This window comes from Protopterus annectens, chromosome 17.part0 (assembly GCF_019279795.1).
Source record: "Protopterus annectens isolate FY-2018-M chromosome 17.part0, PAN1.0, whole genome shotgun sequence".
NCBI lineage: Eukaryota > Metazoa > Chordata > Ceratodontiformes > Protopteridae > Protopterus > Protopterus annectens.
This window is the reverse complement of record NC_056751.1, coordinates 518,434,340-518,453,245: the sequence shown is the minus strand read 5'-3', so window position 1 is coordinate 518,453,245 and position 18,906 is coordinate 518,434,340.

Below are 18,906 nucleotides of genomic sequence, written 5' to 3'. Positions count from 1 at the left end.
TTAAACATGAGGCTAATCAGGCTTATGGATCTGTAAGTCCCTGAGTCTGTTGCTAGGCCACCTTCATAGAGGGTAATAACTGTTGCTCTTCTCCATTCCATAGGAACAAAACCTGTGGTTAGGCTAAGACTGAAGAGGGAACTTAATAGTGATGTTACTTCAGGTTTTAGTCTGTTTAGAAGACAGTCTGGGATACCGTCTTGTCACACAGAAACCATGTTTTTTGTCTTGGACAAGGGTTTGATGACCTGCTTTCCAGATATGCAGGGTGGGGTTGGAAGTTTGGGGGAAGGTTCCTGTTAGGTTTGGAGGGGATAAAAGAGTAAAATTTTCACCAAACCTATCTGGTAGCAGGTTTGCTGTCTTTTTGGGGTCAGTGTGTTTGATACCATTGGTCACTAGTTGTGCACATGCTTGGGTCCTACCTTTTAGGCTAATTACGAAGGTCTAAAAGGCCTTATGGTTATCCTTAGCTGTGCTTGCCAAGTTTTTCTCAAAGAAGCCCTAAGAAGATTTTACAAGTTGTCTTATTTGCCTGTTGACAACAAGAACAAACCACCAGTATGAAAGTTAGTCCAGTGAAAATCCAGACAGCAAATAGTAGAACAAAGAACCTCTGGAACATACATACTGCTAGTCTAGATGAAGAGGACTTTAATGAAATGCAAGTAAAAACACTTTCACCTTCAAGCTTCTTCAGGCTTAGTATTAATGTTGTATCAACAGAACTCCTTTATATAGCAATGTCATAATTGCACATGCTTTTTTTGTTCAACAAGCAAATGTTTTAAAGAGACAGTACTATTCAAACCTGGCAATATATGTGGAGCTAGTCATAAAATCCAATACAATTCATCTAATTCAGTATGATGTACAGTATTTCCACCATGAACTGAACTATTAGTAAAACATAAAAATTAAAATTTAAAAACATAAGCAGAACTTTTGTCTTTTTGGTGTTTATAAAACGCACTCATTATAACTTCTCTTTTTATGTCAGACAGATGTTTACTTATCCGATCTTTACATTTCTAGTTTGTTTTGCTCGCATAGAATGCATTGCATTTTTGACATAAGGCAAGGTAAACTACATCACTGGTATTCCACCATATAACTTAAATACCACAGATATGAATGGATGGAATTGCACCCAGTTTACAGTCATCCTCAAACTTGGTCAGCCACAAACCCTTAGGTTTGACATGAACGTCTGAAAAGTATATTCCAAACATTAGGGGGTCCAGCACTGACCCCTGTGGCACCCTGCTGGTGAGAGGTCTACTGGTTGATGTGGAGTCACTCACTTTGATAGTGTTTGTCTGGTTTGTGAGGTGGTTGGCAACCCATCTTACAAAAAAGGTGTTATATTCAGTTTGCTAACTTTAATGGTAATGCCAAGTGTGGGATTGTGTTGAAAGCCTTTGCCAGATCCAGCTATGTTGTGTACACAGATTTGCCATTGTCAATGACCCTTGTCAAATTTTCAAAGAAATCCACCAGAGTAACAGGCAGGATCTGCCCTTGATGAAGGAATATTGGGTAGAATCCAGGGTTTGGAGGTCACCTATGTCTTTATTTATGAGGTCCATAATGATATATTCCATGGCTTTACAGATGAGGCTGGTCAGCCTTATGGGTCTGTAATTTCCTGGGTCTGTTGCTAGGCCACTTTTATGGAGGGGAATAACTGTTGCTGTTCTCCATTCCATAGGACCAAAGCCTGTGGTTAGGCTAAGATTGATGAGGGTATTTAATGGTAATGTTAGTTCATGTTTTATCCTGATTAGAAGACAGCCTGTGATGTTGTCTGGTCCCATAGAGGCCATGTTTTTGCCTTGGACAATACTTTGATTATCTGCTCTTTAGATATGTAGGATGGATGGGATTTTGGAGGAAGGTTTGCAATTGGTTTAGAGGGGAAAAGAGAGTAACATTTTCACCAAACCTATCCTCTTGCAGGTTTGCTATGTTTTTGTGGTCAGTGTGTGTGATACCATTGGTCACTAGTTCTGCACATGCATGGGTCCTATCTTTTAGGCAACTTACAGAGGTGTAAAACGCACTATGGTTATCCTTTGCTGTGCTTGCCAAGTATTTCTCAAAGAAACCCTTAGACAAATTTACAAGTTGTCTTATTTGCCTATTGACAACAAGAACAAACCACCAGTATGAAACTTAATCCAGCGGAAATCCAGACAGTAAATAGAACAAAGAACCTCTGCAATGCACAAATTGCTAGTGTAGACCAAGAACACTTTAATGAAATTCAAGTAAAAACACTTTTGCCTTCAGGCTTTTTCAGGTGTAATATGCAGAACTCCTTTATATAGTGATGTCATAATTAATTACACAAGCTTTTGTCATTCAACAAGCAAGTGTTTTAAAGTGAAAGTACTATTCAAGCCTGGTGATATATGTGCAGCTAGGCATAAAATCCAATAAAATTCATCTAATTCAGTCTGATGTACAATATTTTCACCATGAACTAACTATTAGTAACACATAAAATTTAAAACTTAAAAACATGAGCAGAACTTTTGTCTTTTTGGTGTATATAAAGAGCACTATTAATAACTTCTCTTTTTATGTCAGATAGATGTTTACTTATCCAATATTTAAATTTCTGGTTTGTTTTACCCACATAGAATGCAATGCATTTTTGATATAAGGCAAGGTAAACTACATCTCTGGTATTCCACTTACCATAATCATAAGTTCATAGGTGTGTACGAGGCTAATGGCCCGGGGGCCTTTACAAGCCTAGCCATAGGATTACCCTGGCATCGTGGCATCCAACCTGATTTCCCAGTGCCTCTGCTGAGTAGAGCCACTGGAGTTATCCCCAGGGTGCATTTTCTATTTCCCATCCACTTATCAAGATTTATCTTGAAGACGGTCAGCGAGGTGCTCTGCCTGACATGTATGAGAAGTCTATTCCATAGCATGGGCAGTCTCTGGATTATGAACCTGTCCCCCCAGTACATTCTGTTGATTCTGGTAATGAAGTTGAGGTCTCTGGAGCATGTGGTGTGGAGGGATTTGGATTTCTTAAGATGTAGCATTTCTAACAGAGCTAGGTCAGACACAGCTTTGTAAGTCAAGCAGAGATCGCCTCTAAGTAGGCGATATGAGACAGAGAATAGTTGGAGTATTTTTGGGTCTGTCCATACAGGACAAGTGTTTAAGGCCTAGGATCCTCTTCTTGAGGTACTTTTGCAGCCTCTCCAGTTGTTGTGGGTGTCTAGTGAGGTGCATGCAAAATGGGGCATTGTACTCGATGATTGGCCTAATGAGGGAAGAGTAGAGGGAGACAATGACCTCTTTCTTCCTGGATGCAAACCCTTAGTAATGAGATGTGCCACACAGAAGGACTTTCTGACCACAGTGGCAATGTGGTGATCAGAAGAGAGGTTGCTGTCAGCCTGTGTTCCCAGATCTCTTATAATGCTTTCTGTGTTCAGTAGACTACCATTAATGTGGTAATTAATGGGGACCAGGTTTTTTCCAAAGGGCATGATGACACATTTCTTGGCATTGAGCTTAAAGCCATTGTTCTGACACCAGTCATTGGTCTCATTGAGGCCATTGTAGGATGTCAACATCACTTGGGGAGTTAATAATAGCTCCCAACTTGCAATCATCTCCGAACTTTGTCAGTCAGTGTCCCTTCATGTTGGCCTGGACTTCAGAGAAGTAGATACCAAACAGGAGAGGACCCAGGACCAAACCCTGTGGGTTCTATCTGTGAGCCAGTTTGCAACCCACCTAGTGATATAGCGGTTGATGACTAGCTTAGTGAGTTTTTCTATGATTCCTGAGTGGGGAATGGTATCAAAGGTCTTGGCCAGATCAATGTAGGCTGTATGAACCACCATGCCTTCATCCACACCTCTGGTGACTGACTCAAAGAAGTCGACCAAGTTAAGCAGGCATGATCTACCCTTCACAGAACCAAACTGTGTGTGATCCAGTGTTTGGAGATTCCCTATATCCTTGTTTATTAGGTCCATGATGATGCATTCCATAGCTTTACATATCAGTCTCATCAGGCTAATGGGGAGATAGTTCCCTGTGTCTATAGTCATTCCTCCTTTGTGGAGAGGGATGACTGTAGCAGTACATCATTTGGTTGGGACAAAGCCTGAAGTGAGGCTGTGATTGAACAGGGCACACAGGTGAGGTGCCAGTTCACTCTGTAGTTCATGTAGAACACAGCCAGGGATATTGTTAGGTCCCATAGAAGCTCATATAACTTAAATACCACAAACATGAATGGATGAAATTGCACCCAGTTTGCAGTCATCCAAAAACCTGGTCAGCCACAACCCCTTACTTCTGGCATGAACGTATGAAACATATATTCCAAACAATAAGGGGACCAGCACTGACCCCTGTGGCACCTCGCTGGTGACAGGTCTGCTGGTTGATGTGGAGTCCCCCACTTTGATAGTGTGTGTCTGGTTTGTGAGCCAGTTGGCAAACTAACTTACAACAAAGGGATTTATATTCAGTTTGCTAACTTTATCAGTAGTGCCTGAGTGTGGGATTGTGTTGAAAGCCTTTGCCACATCCACCTATGTTGTGTGCACAGATTTGCTCTTGTCAATGAACCTGGTTAAATTTTCAAAGAAGTCCACCAGATTTCACAGGCAGGATCTGCCCTTGACAAAGGCGAATTGGGTATGATACAGGGTTTGTGGTCACCTATGTCTTTATTTATGAGCTCCATAATGATACATTCCATGACCTTACAGATTAGACTGGTCAGACTTATGGGTCTGTAATTCCCTGGGTCTGTTGCTAGGCCACCATTATGGAGGGGAATAACTGTTTTTATTCTCCATTCCATAGGAACAAAGCTTGTGGTTAGGCTATGATTGAAGAGAGTACTTAATGGTGATGTTAGTTCATATTTTAGCCTGTTTAGAAGACCGCCTGGGTTGCCGTCTGGTCTCATAAAGGCCATGTCTTTGTTGTGGACAAGGCTTTGATGACCTGTTCTTCAGATATATAGGGTGGGTTGGACGTTTGGGGTAAAGTTTGTAATAGGTTTGGAGGGGATAAGAGAGTTAACGTTTCACCGAACCTATCTGCTAGCATGTTTTCTATTTTTTGGGGTCAGTGTGTGTGATACCATTGGTCACTAGTTGTGCACATGCTTCAGTCCTATCTTTTAGGCTACTTATGAAGGTGTAAAAGGCCTTATGGTTATCCTTGGCTGTACTTACCAAGTTTATCTCAAAGAAGCCCTTAGAGGAATTTACAGGTTGTCTTATTTGCCTGTTGACAACAAGTGGAAACTACCAGTATGAAAGTTAATCCAGTGGTATTCTAGACAGCAAATAGTAGAACAAAGAATGGCTGGAATGCATGACTAGTTTAGACCAAAAACACTTTAATGAAATGCAAGTAAAAACACTTTGCCTTCAGCCTTCTTCAAGCTTCTTCAAGCTTAGTATTAATGTTGTAGCAACAGAACTACTTTATATAGTGATGTCATAATTAATTACACATAGGTTCATAGGTTGGTACTAGCCTATTGGCCCTAGGGCCTATCCCTAACAATTCCATGGATATTTCTTCCCACAATATTTACTTCCCTGGACCCCTGTCTAGCAGGGTGACTGACATGATCCCCGGGGTGAATTTCCTATCTCCCATCCAATCATCAAGGTTCCTTTTGAAGAGGGCCAATGAAGCACTCTGCTTGACATGTATGGGCAGTCTATTCCAGAGTATGGGGAGTATCTGGGTCAGGAACCTATCCCACCAGCATGCTTTGCTCATTGTGATGACAAGGTTTAGATCCCTGGAGTGTGTGGTTCTGGGTGATTGGGATTTCTTTAAATGGAGCATGTCCAACATCTCAGGGTTTGACATGGCCTTGTATGTTAAGCAGAGATCGCTTCTAAGTAGACGATATGCCACATAGTATAGCTGGAGTTTTTTTTTTAAGATTGTCAGCATAGGGCATCTGCTTTAGGTCTGTGATTCTTTTAATGAGGTATTTCTGTGGCATTTCCATCTGTTACAGATGTCTTGTGAGGTACATACCAAATGGTGCGTTGTACTCTTTAATGGGACTAATGATGGATGGGTACAGTGGGACAATGAACTTGCTTTTTCTGGATGAAAAGCCATTAGAGATGAGGGGTGCCACATAGAAGGATTTCCTGATTGTTGTGGCGATGTGGTTATTGAAGGTGAGACCACTGTCCACCTGTGTCCCTAAGTCTCTCATCACACTTTCAGCGTTTAGTGTACTGCCACCTATGTGGCAATTCATGGGTAATTGTTTTTTCCCAAAGGGGATAACTATACATTTCTTGGCATTAGGCTTGAGTCCATGACTCTGGCACCAAGCATCTGTTTCTGTATGGCCCGTTGTAGAATATCCACATCATTTGGGGATGCAATAATGGCTCCCAGTTTGCAGTCATCTGTGAACTTTGTTAGCCAGAGTCCCTTAGTGTTGGCCTGTACTTCAGAGAAGTAGATGCCAAACAAGAGTGGTCCCAGGACTGAACCCTGAGGTACTCCACTTATCACTTGTCTGGAGCTGGATTTGGAGTTGGCTACTTTTACAGTCTGGGTTCTGTCAGTAAGCCAGTTAGCAACCTATGGACTGACGTAGGGATTTATGCCCAGCTTAATAAGTTTATCTATGATTCCAGAGTGGGGGATGGTGTCGAAGGCCTTAGCGAGGTCCAGATAGGCTGTGTGGACCACCTTACCTTCATCCACAGCTCTGGAAACTGATTCAAAGAAGTCAATCAGTTTTAGGAGACATGATCGGCCCTTCATGAACCCAAACTGGGTGGGGTCCAGTGTTTGAAGGTTGCCAATGTCTTTGTTTATAAGTTCCATGATAATGCATTCCATGCCCTTGCAGATCAGGCTTGTCACACTGATGGGAGGGTAGTTCCCAGGATCCAAGGTGGATCCCTCCTTGAGGAGTGGGATAACTGTAGCTGTGTGCCACTCAGTAGGCACAAAGCCTGACATGAGGCTATGATTAAACCTAACACTTAAGAGAGGTGCCATTTCATTTTGTAGTTCATGTAGTACACAGCCCGTGATGTCATCTGGTCCCATGGATGCTGTATTCTTAGCTTTGGAGAGTGTGGTTTATACTTGTGTGGCCATGATTACCAGAATTTGGCAATCTGTTTGTACTGAGATGGGCCCTCCCTTTAGGGGGTGAGAGGGGGTAGAAGTTGGCACTACATCAATCTGCCAGGATATCGGCAATATCCTTGGGATCAGTATATTTAATGCCATTCTGTTGTAGCTCAGGGCAGATCTGAGCATTGCCATTTAGATTCTTGACATAATTATAGAATGCCTTGTGGTTGTCTTTGGAATCTTTGGCAATTTTATTTTCCTAACTTGCTTTGGAGTCTTTTATGAGGATCTCAGCTTCTTACTGAGGCTGGTAAGGGAGTTTTTTGCATTCTGGGATTTTCTCTTTTCTGCAACAGTTTCTTCCTTCTGTTGTATAGTTTGTTTGTGGCAGGGGACCTTCAGATTGGCTTCCTTTTTTTGGAGGAGAGCATCTTGGTTCTATTAGGGATGGCACGATTCATGCATGAGTGGATGTGCTCTTACAGTGCCTTAGGGTAGGATTCAGCAGTAGAACTTTCAGCTCCCATCTGCATGGGTGTCATGAAGTTTATCACTTCTGACTTGAGTAGCATGAAGTTGGCTTTGAAGAAGTTTTTTACGGCAGTTTCCTTACTGGGGGGTGGGGGTGGGATGTGGATGTCAAGGGTGATTTGCTTATGGCCAGATCTGACCAATGAGGGGGTGATCACTGGTGCGGTGATGATCACTGGTGCGGAGAATCTATCTCCCACATTGGTAATGACCAGGTCTAGGATACTGGAGACCCTGGTTGGACAATGGATTAGTTGATCCAGGGCGTTGGAATTTATGAATTCCAAGAACCGTTGGATAAAGGTGTTGGTACCCAAGTAGTTTTCCCAGCTAATGGCAGGGTAGTTGAAATCACCCAGTGTTAGGGTGTTTGGTTGTATCTTAACATTTTCCAGTATGTTTAGAAAGGTGTAGTGAGAATCTTGGGGCATGGTGGGGGATCTGTAGCAAGCTACAATGTGGATTGCAGTCTTACCGAGTGTTAATTAGACCTGGAGAATTTCAGATGCATTGTTTTGGACAACTAGCCTGGATGTGTGAATATCCTTGGTGAATATGGACACTCCTCCACCTTTAGTGTTTCAGTCTTGGTTTGCTGGCCGAAAAGTGTGGTAAAAGTTGTAGCCTGGTATTGCAGGGGTGCTCTCTGAAGCCTTGAACCAGGTCTCAGTTACTGCACAGATATCAAAGTTCTCCATTTGTTTGAGTGTCTCGAGAGAGTGCATTTTGAGGTTTTAGACTTCTAGCATTGAGTAGCATTGCCTTCAGATTTTGCATGCTTGTATCTGTTACGGTGGTGGTTTTGTCCTTTGAACATACTTTTGTCATTCAACAAGTAAATGTTTTAATGAGACAGTACTATTCAAGCCTGGCAATATATGTGCAGCTAGGTGTAAAGTCCAATAAAATTCATCTAATTCCGTCTGATGTACAATATTTCCACCATGAACTGAACTATTAGTAACACATAAAATATAAAACTTAAAAACATGAGCAGAGCTTTTGACCTTTTGTTGTCTATAAAGAACACTAGTCATAACTTCTATTCATATGTCAGATAGATGTTTACTTATCTGATCTTTACATTTTTGGTTTATTTTGCCCATATAGAATGCAATGCATTTTTGACATAAGGCAAGGTAAATTAAATCACTGGTATTCCAATTACAATAATCATATGACTTAAATACCACAGATATGAATGGATGAAATTCCACCCTGTTTGCAGTCATCTGCAAACTTGGTCAGCCACAACCCCTTAGTTTTGACATGAACTTCTGAGAAGTATATTCCAAACAGTAGTGGGTCCAGCACTGACTTCTGTGGCACCCCACTCGTGACATGTCTGTCGGTTGATGTGGAGTGACCCACTTGTATCTGGTTTTTGAGCCGGTTGACAATCCATCTTACAACAAAGGGGTTTATATACAGTTTGCTAAGTTTATTGGTAATGCCCCAGTGTGGGATTGTGTTGAAAGCCTTTGCCAAGTCCAGGTATGTTGTCTGCGCAGATTTGCCCTTATCAATGACTTTGGTGACATTTTCGAAGAAGTCCAGCAAATCTGACAGGCAGGGTCTGCCCTTTACAAAAATGAAATGGGTCGGATCCAGGATTTGGAGGTTGCCTATGTCTTTCGTTATGCTGTCCATAATGATACATTCCATGGTTTTATAGATGAGGCTGGTCAGGCTTATGGGTCTGTAATTTTCTGTGTCTGTTGCTGGGCCACGTTTGTGGAGGTGAATAACTGTTGCTATTCTCCATTCCTTAGGAACAAAGCCTGTAGATAAGCAGTGATTGAAAATGGTACGTAATGGTGTTGTTAGTTCTTGTTTTAGCCTTTTTAGAAGATAGCCTGAGATGTCGTCTGCTCCCATAGAGGCTGTGTTTTTGCCTTGAACAAGGTTTTGATGACCTGCTCTTCAGATATGTAGGGTGGGTGGGAAGTTTGGGGGAAGGTTTCTGATAGGTTTGGAGGGAATAAGAGAGTAAGATTTTCACCAAACCTATCTGCTATCAGGTTTGCTATCTCTTTGGGGTCAGTGTGTGTGATAACATTAGTCACTAGTTCTGTACAAGCTTGGGTCCTGCCTTTTACGCTGCTTATGTAGCTGTAAAAGGCCATCTGGTTATCCTTGGCTGTGCTTGCCATGTTTTTCTCAAAGAAGCACTTAGAGAATTTCACAAGTTGTCTTATTTGCCTGTTGACAACAATAACAGACCAAAATAAAGTACGGAAGTTAATCCAATGGAAATCCAGACAGCAAACAGGAGTACAAAGAACCACTGGAACACATGAACTGCTTCTCTAGATCAAGAACACTTTTATGAAATGTAAGTAAAAACACTTTTGCCTTCAGACTTAGCACAGACTGTTGTATAAACAGAACTCCTTTATATAGTGATGTCATAATTAATTACACATGCTTTTGTCATTCAACAAGCAAAAGTCTTAAAAAGACAGCACTATTTAAGCCTGGCAATATATGTGCAGCTAGGTGTAAAACCCAATAAAATTCATTTAGTTCTATCTGATGTACATTTCCATCATGAGCTGGACTACTACTAACACATAAAATGAAAAACTTAAAATATTGAATAGAACCTTTGTATTTTTGGTAGTAACAACTTTTCTTTTTCTGTCAGATAGATGTTTACTTATCTTTAAATTTCTGGTTTGCTTTGCCCACATAGAATGTATTGCATTTTTGACATAAGGCAAGGTAAACTACCTTACTGATATTTCAATTACCATAATCATATAACTTAAATACCACAGATGTGAATGCATGTTTAAAGACGTTACATCTTAGAAAAGGGTCTATATTATATCATTGAACACTTAAAAAAGCGAACGCTGATTGATCAACTTAATTTAAGCGAAAGCTTACAATCTCGAACTGTCAGATCAGTGATTTTTTTCCCAGGGAAAAAAATCGCTGATCCAAAACACATACACACAACACAAGCACACCAAACAAACAGAAATCCACACACATACACCTAAAATCTGATACCTAACCATACACTAAACTATGCACACAGCACTAACTACCCACTTACCTTAACCCAAACCCTAACCCTAAGGTCCGTCACTATCGCACACTCACCTCACTCGCTCCCTAACTCACTTAAATCCACACTAACCCTCATGTGCACTCAATCGCACACACACCTAACCAGAGCCCTAACCCTAACTCACCTAAATCACCCTAACACTCACATCCACACAATCGCACACATACCTGAATCCGATCGGTAACTTTCCAACATAACACTGAAAATACCAAAGCAACAGAAACGGACAACCGAGTTCTTTCCCTAGGAAAAAATTCGAGTTTCTGCTGCTTCGATATTTTGCAGTTTCGCGAAAATCAGTTTGATCAATCAGTGTTCGCTTTTTTAAGCATTCGAGGATATAATATAGACCCTTAGAAAATACTAACAGAAGCTGCACCTACCACGTTAAAAAATACCCTTCTTTTTAGAATGGTCTAACTTATTAATCATTTTATGCTCTTTATAGCATAGCTTGTTTTTCAGATTCTGTCTTCTGTTATGACCAAACGCTGATATATCAGAAAGCACTTGATTAAGTTCAGTAACATCTCTTAGAATATGCCAATATTTTTTCATAATATCTTTAACATAATTAGTATTGGCATTGTAAGTAAGCATGCATCTAACCCTAGAACATCTATTAGCTAAATCCATATTTATAGTGTCAGATTTAACACATGTGGGTCTAGTTTTAGTTTGTCTTAATGAGATAACATCATTACAGGCATCCTTTAACTCACTATTTTTGTAACCCTTGTCTTTAAAGTCAGAAAAATAATCGTTAAGCTGTATAGTCATAGTTTCATCAGAGTTATTCAGCTTGGCAACTCTAGTAAACTAATTCATAACAATATATTTGAACATCTGCTGAGGGTGCATGCTGTTCCTATGCAGATAAGAATTCCTTTTCGCTGGTTTCTTATAAAGTTTAATACCTAGTTCTCTTGTTACATCCTTAAAAACAGTAATATCTAAACAATCAATAACATCTGCATTGACATTGCTCTTAAATCTTAAAAACAATGTTGTGCTATTTAAATATTCAGTAAAATCATTAAAACTAGAAGTGTCACCTTCCCAAATAAAAAAAAGATCATCAACAAATTGATGATAAAATAAAATCTTGTTTAAAAACTCATTATTACTTGATAAAGTGTGTTGACGCTCTCATATATACATAACTCTGTTAGCATAGCTATTAGATGAAGGCATGTCCATTGCTACTCCTTGTTTTTGATTCTAAAACGTATTGTTGTTGTTGTTGTTGTGTCTTTTGGCTTTTCCCGGTTAGGGGTCGCCACAGCGGAACTCCAGTCCCCTAATGATTGGCAGTAGATTTTTACTTGCCAAGTTGAAGGCCCTGATGCACAACCTTCAGCGAAGGTACGCCCATTCATGCATGTCTCCACACAGAAGATGCTCTAGCTGAGAATCAAACAGGACAACGTCTTACTGTGAGGCGACGATGCTACCGCAGCACCACCACCGCAAACATAAAAACATTATTAGTTAGGACAGTTAAAAACAGTTTACAACGAACATTTATATGAAATTGTGTATAAATATATATATTTATGTATATATATATATATATATATATATATATATATACTGGGCTGGGGAACCGCCAACCGGCCCCATGTATCTATGTATCTGTGGGCAGATAAAATAATAAAAAAACTTAACTGCTGTTTATTTTTTTATTTTTTTCATTTTTTGGGAGTGCTGGAATATATATATATATATATATATATATATATATATTATATATATATATATATATATATATATATATATATATATATATATATATATATATATATATATATAGTCATTTGATTTTTTGATGAAAGACATTTGACTGATAACTAGTACTTCAGTACACTTTGTAGCACATAACAACATAACAAGCTTTCCCCAATGTAGTGCGACCCTGGAGTTGATATATATAGTTGGGGGGGGGATGCAACCCCCCACATTGGGGGGTGTGGGGGGACAAAGCCCCCCACCTATTTTGGTTTAAATTCTGTAATTTTTGTGTTATTTTCTTCTACTGAGTATAATCAGAAAGAGAAATAAAGTCACAATTGTGTAACTTATCCAGCTGAGTCATATTAGAATTACTCCAAAAAGTAGTAATTCATTTATCTCACCTAACCATCCTTCTGGTTACAATAAGACACAGAAGTAAAAAAGGCAGAAATATTGTCCTAAATATCTGGTTGAGCAATGCCAAAAATTATCAGCAGTGTTCCTGAAGACAGTATGTGCATATTGCAAATTACACAGTAATGAATTATTTTCCCCAGTAAACCCATCAATTGTTTGTGTTGTGTATGCAAAAGCACCAAAATCACACAATACACCATTTTCACCAGTGTGCACTTCAGCAGCCTGACTATTTATGCACAAGCACTTCTCTGATACACAAATGAATTATTTCCCGCAACATCATTATTAGTACATGCAGGCCTACACATGCCACAAAATGGCACATTCACCCAAGTGACCCCTTCAGGAAAATGTTGAGATAGGTACAATCACCAAACTGAAACATTTCCCCAAACGACCCCTCAGTAGCATTACCTAGTATGTGCTGTCTCCTAAAGGAGACATTCACCCAAGCAACCCCTTCAATAATATGTTGACGTATGGGCAACCACCAGAATGAAATATTTCCCCAAATGACTTTTCAGTAATAGAACCTGGTATGTACATGCACCAGAATGAAACATTCACCCAGGCAACCCCATTCAGTAAAATGTTGATGTTTGCGCAAGCACCAGTATGACATATTTCCACACACAACCCTTCAGTAACATTTTCCAGTATGTACAATCACTAAAATGAAGCATTCACAAAGTGGGGAAGAAAACCATACAGAAAAAATGATGCACAAGTTATGGAAAAATTAAAAGGCAGTGATGCTAAAAAGCCATCATGAGTGGAACAGCATTGGCTGAGATACCCAATCATGTAGCAATTAAATGTAAACTGAAAGTAGTTCAGAAAAATAACATATAGACTAGTAATGTATTTCAGCTTTTCCTGGTTAGGGGTCGCCACAGCGGAACTCCGGTCCGCTAATGATTGGCAGTGGATTTTTTACAGTGCCGAGTTGCCAGCCCGACGCCCAACCTTCAAAAAGTGATAAAATTGCAAAAGATAACAATTTAATTCAACTTACCCTAATATGAGACACAGACAAACCAATTTTAATGAAAACATTTCAAGCATGAGAAGAGACGCAGTCAAAATGCAATCATACAGTGTGAATGACAACACAGAAGTGCTGTTGTTTAACCTCTACTTGTAACCCTGATATAAAAACAAGTACTTTCATTCTGTAATTCTGACAGACCACAGTGTGAGTGCATACATTTTGTAACTCTGACAAACCACAAAAAGTGTACTTAATTTTTAGTGACCTGGGGATTTTGGGGACAAGACTTCAGTGTGTTGGGTCTCAAATCTTACAAACTCTGCTTACAAAGGATTACCCTAAAATATATTCCTTTCTTTCAGAAAGTGATATGCTACAGACTGCAGTAGTTGTGATATAAGTTCACCTATCTATTTCATAAAAAAAAACATTTTAAATACACGAAGAGCTAGCTGATTTCTCAGCCAGCCATATAATGCAGGTGAGTACAAAAGCCATAAACAACTAAAGAGCAGGCAAGATGTGCAAACATATGCAAGTATGTAGTAGTCAGTTAGAGACTTCCTTTGTTACTGCTATCCATCCTGATGTGTTTGTATGTAATAAAACACTTAAAAGAACACCCAGCCTCTTCGTCTTATTCTGATGTACAAGACGAGCGACAAGAACAACTCCCCCCATCTTAAAATTCAAGACCACAAAAAGTATTTCTTATCCCTGAGCTTGAACCAAGTGTGGATTCCTCTCACTGATGGTAAATCTCAAGAAGTCCAAAAAGAAATCAATATACTCAAGTGTTCAAAAACAAGATCTTGAAACAACATAACCTGAAGACAGTAGTCCAGGCAGAGGATATGTTGGAGATTACCTCAACTTCACTACTGCTACTGCCAGGGCTAAACATCAGGTGTATCTCAGTAAATCCATAGGCAGACCAAAAGTAAGCGCCCTTAAATGATGTGTCCCACTTGCTGGAGATGTCTGCTAAGATTATACTCATTCACGCAAATCAGTTTGCACAGCTTTATAATATGCACCCTACCTAAGTGTAAGTCAGATCCCTGACAGAAGTCTTCTGCATTGTACATGTAAGGATGCTTATCTCACACAGACATCCTCCTCATTGTTATGTTACCTTGTGTTGCATTCACATAATACACTTTTGCTGTGCAGTCTCTACTATACCATATTAATATGTGTTTGATGATGGTGCTGTAACTTTCTTCCATTGACATGCCCTCATCTGCTGTACATTAGGTTGTTTCACCTGTCCTCTTTCCCTGTGTTCATTCCTACAATTCATCTGTGTGTCCCTATTCAATACACACACTTCCCCTGAGGGTTTATTTTACATGGCAGTCCATATACCCTTACAAATTTACACAACGTCAGTAAAGAATGCCAGCAATGGGATTTCACAATACTCTGCACTGTAGATACACTGTCCTGTACTGTATTTTGGACCAGAATGTCCAGATGTGTTCTTTACCAAATTTGTGGCTTTCCGCCATATCACGAGAATAATCTCAGGATGATGTGACTCAATAATTAAATATACTTGAGTTTCAGACTTCAAATCCTTTAGAATATGTATCTAAACACAAACCCCTGGTTATTCTAGGAAATTTCTCTAGGGCAAATATGTCAAATATGTCCTTACTTTTGGGTCATTGTCCCCTCGCTATGTTGCCCTTTGTCCATATATCTTGCACTAAGAGACTAAGAGCTATATGTGAAGCCCTGGTGAACATTGTGGCATTCTGCACAAAACCATGGACCTTCAGTGCTCTGATTTAAACAGGAGTGCTACCTGTGTTCACTTACATGGTTTCCTGGCTGGTAATTGCTTCCAGTCACAAAACCTTGGTTATTTACATTTAAATGCAGTGCGCTGCATGAATATGCAATGAGCGAAGTGCTACGGACCTTAAGTGCTCCGATTTAAAGTGGAGTGTTATCTGTTCTCACTTACACGGTTTCCTGGCTGGCAACACTGTTGCCAGCCACAAAACCTCACTTATTTATGTTTACACATGATGCGCAGCATGAAGATGCTGCTGCTCACCGAGCACACATGTAAATTCTGTGTAGGCCTCATGGGAAGCCTACATGGAGTTTAGTGAATCCCACTGAAGGTACGTTAGAACAAAAGGCCAAAATTCAAGGTAAGTCCTGAACCTCAGATTCAATGAGATGCATTGTCTATGTTAGCAATACAAAAAGAGCACATGTCTATGTTAAGAAAAGCAAGTCACCATGTGCCAGAACCAAAGAGGAACACAGTAAAAGTCAAGTAAACCCGGTGGCAAAAAAATGAGCATAACCAATGATGAGAGAAGGGTACTAAAAATAAAAACAAAAACAAAAAAAAATGCACAAGAAGATAACTAGACTGCAAACATATTGCTCAGGTCCAGAATCTGGGCCCAAACATGAGTACAAATAATGATTAATGCATATAACTAACACTCCCAACAGTAAGAGCCAAAACAACCGGTCTAAAAAATAAAATAAGATAAAATAATAAAAATGACCAAGAATGAAGCAGTATTCAATAGCTTGAAATTAAAAAAAGTACTTAACTTTGCTACAGCATACACACATACATCACACATCATACAGCACTCAGTGATGACACCCAAAGCTCACATTAAAAATACCGGACAGCACACTAAGAACGCTTTACAATGCAACATGCAATTTACATCATGAACTTCTTACACAAATATTAGTAAGAATAAAAATGGATTTGCTTACAGTTAATTCTACAGTCCCGTCAGTGTCATTTTAAATACTAATGACAAGGTACGCATATGCTTTACAGTCCACCTACCAGTTTAACACAGTCAACAACATTCCAGTCTTTCTTCAGCCACTTCTTACAAAGCCATATTTCATGTCTACTGGAATATTTAATAGGAATGATCCTCTCCATATCCAAACATCAGTCTTGTTTAAGTCAAAGGTGCTCCTGGTTCTTCTATTCAGGTCATGGGTATTTTTCTGTCACTGAAGCATTTTTATTTTGAACAATGGGAAAGGTTTCACTGTCTATGGGCTTTGTTACTCTCAGAAGAAAGAGAAGCTAAGTCCCCTTCTGCTTCTGTTGTCTCAACTTTTTTTTTTATTTCTTCCTTAGCCAGTTCGTCATCCAAAAATATATTCTAAAGAACTTGAATCTTGCATCTGACTCTCAACATTCCCGGGTTGCTGGGATAAACCTGATTCTCTTCTGCCTGGTGTACACTGAATACAATTTTTCACACACTGCTGTCCCTATTTTTTTTAAATATTTTTCCCTTATGCCACAATTGTGTTAGAAGCCACTCTTCCTGTTGATGTAACTGCATCTTTATTAATATAGATCTTCCTGCCAGCAAGATTTGGAGCATGCCCACAATGTCCCTCTTAATTAGTAAATTCTATATAACACCAGTCCAGTTGCTTATTTGCAACATCATAAAATGATCACAGTCATTCCTTCGGGTTTGTCTGCTACAGCAGAAGATCTTAGGTTTTTTTCTGTGTGTTGTCTTGTAACTTAATTTTTTGAAGCAGCTCTTCATGCTCAGGCAGATTTTTAAATTCATTTTACCCTCTGATTTTTGCACTCATCAGCTCATCTGAACAGCATCTTAAAGCTTCTTCTATTTGTCAGGATTTTTATGTTTGCCTTAATGTATTCTATCAAAGTTTTACTTATTTTAAACACATCTGAGTATATCAGATTTATTTTCTCTCTAAAATACTGGAAGCCATCTTCTGTACCAAAAGCAAATTCTTTTGCTGAACAGCTGCAAGATTCTTCTTAGCAGAGCTGCTGCCACTGTTCTGTTTGATTTCTTCCATGTTATTCTTTGTTGGCATCTAGACAGCATAATTACTGGCCACTAAATACATTTTACCAACTTGAATAGCTACAACTGCTTTATTATCACAGTTGCGGTTTTCACACTGGGAGAGCACTAATCAACCTGATGATCCATGTGCAGCTATCTTGGAAGTCCCCATATACTATGCAAATGTCATGTATATATAAATTATAAAGAACTTGGTTGCTAAAACATACTGCACTTGGGACAAAAAGAGAAATCAAATAAACAGATGAGCACTGTCCATTAAAATCATCTGTTGCAGACAGTTCCAAAAAAGCTGGGAGATTACAACCTTAAGACATAATTTCGCCCCTTACCTCTCCTGCAGCCACCTGCCTAATTAAATATATTCTCCCAAGCAGAAGAATCACCATATCACAACAAGCAAAGGGGTTGGACGAACAGCTCCTGTAATTTTCAAGAAGCTGAACACAAGACATCACAAGAAGTAAACCCAACAAGGAGCCCCAATAACACTGAAACTTGTGTCCATTGCCAAGCCCTAAGTCATTCTGACAGCTAACACGGGTTTTATTAGTGGTCAAGGTGCTAGACATTAACAGAAACATAGCAATAAAATATTTGTACTTCTTTGGTGCATTTTTCCAAACATCATACTGAAAAGTTTTGAACACAACACATTTTGAATTTGTATGGTGGCTTCTTATTGAATTTCTGTCTCACAGATACAGTTCAAAGAACACTGCCTATTTCTCTGGTGGTGGTACTGGTGATGGTAAACAGTGAGTCATGGTGAGCAAAGATTTTTAAAAAGGTTCATCAAAGGACATTAATCAGACACAGATGAGAATTTACATGTGCATTCTGTCTTTCAGTAATAGGAAGATAATCATGGCTAGCACATAATCAAAATAAGATCATTAGCTCTCTGGTATCATGGCTGTATGGCCCCAATGTCACCCTGCTCCTGCATTAGCTCTTGGGTATCATGGCTGTATGGCCACAATGTCACACTGCTCCTACATTAGCTCTCTGGTATCATGGTTGTGTGGCCCAATGTCACCCTGCTCCTGCATTAGCTCTCTGGTATCATGGCTGTATGGCCCCAATGTCACCCTGCTCCTGCATTAGCTCTCTGGTATCATGGCTGTATGGCCCAATGTCACACTGCTCCTGCATTAGCTCTCTGG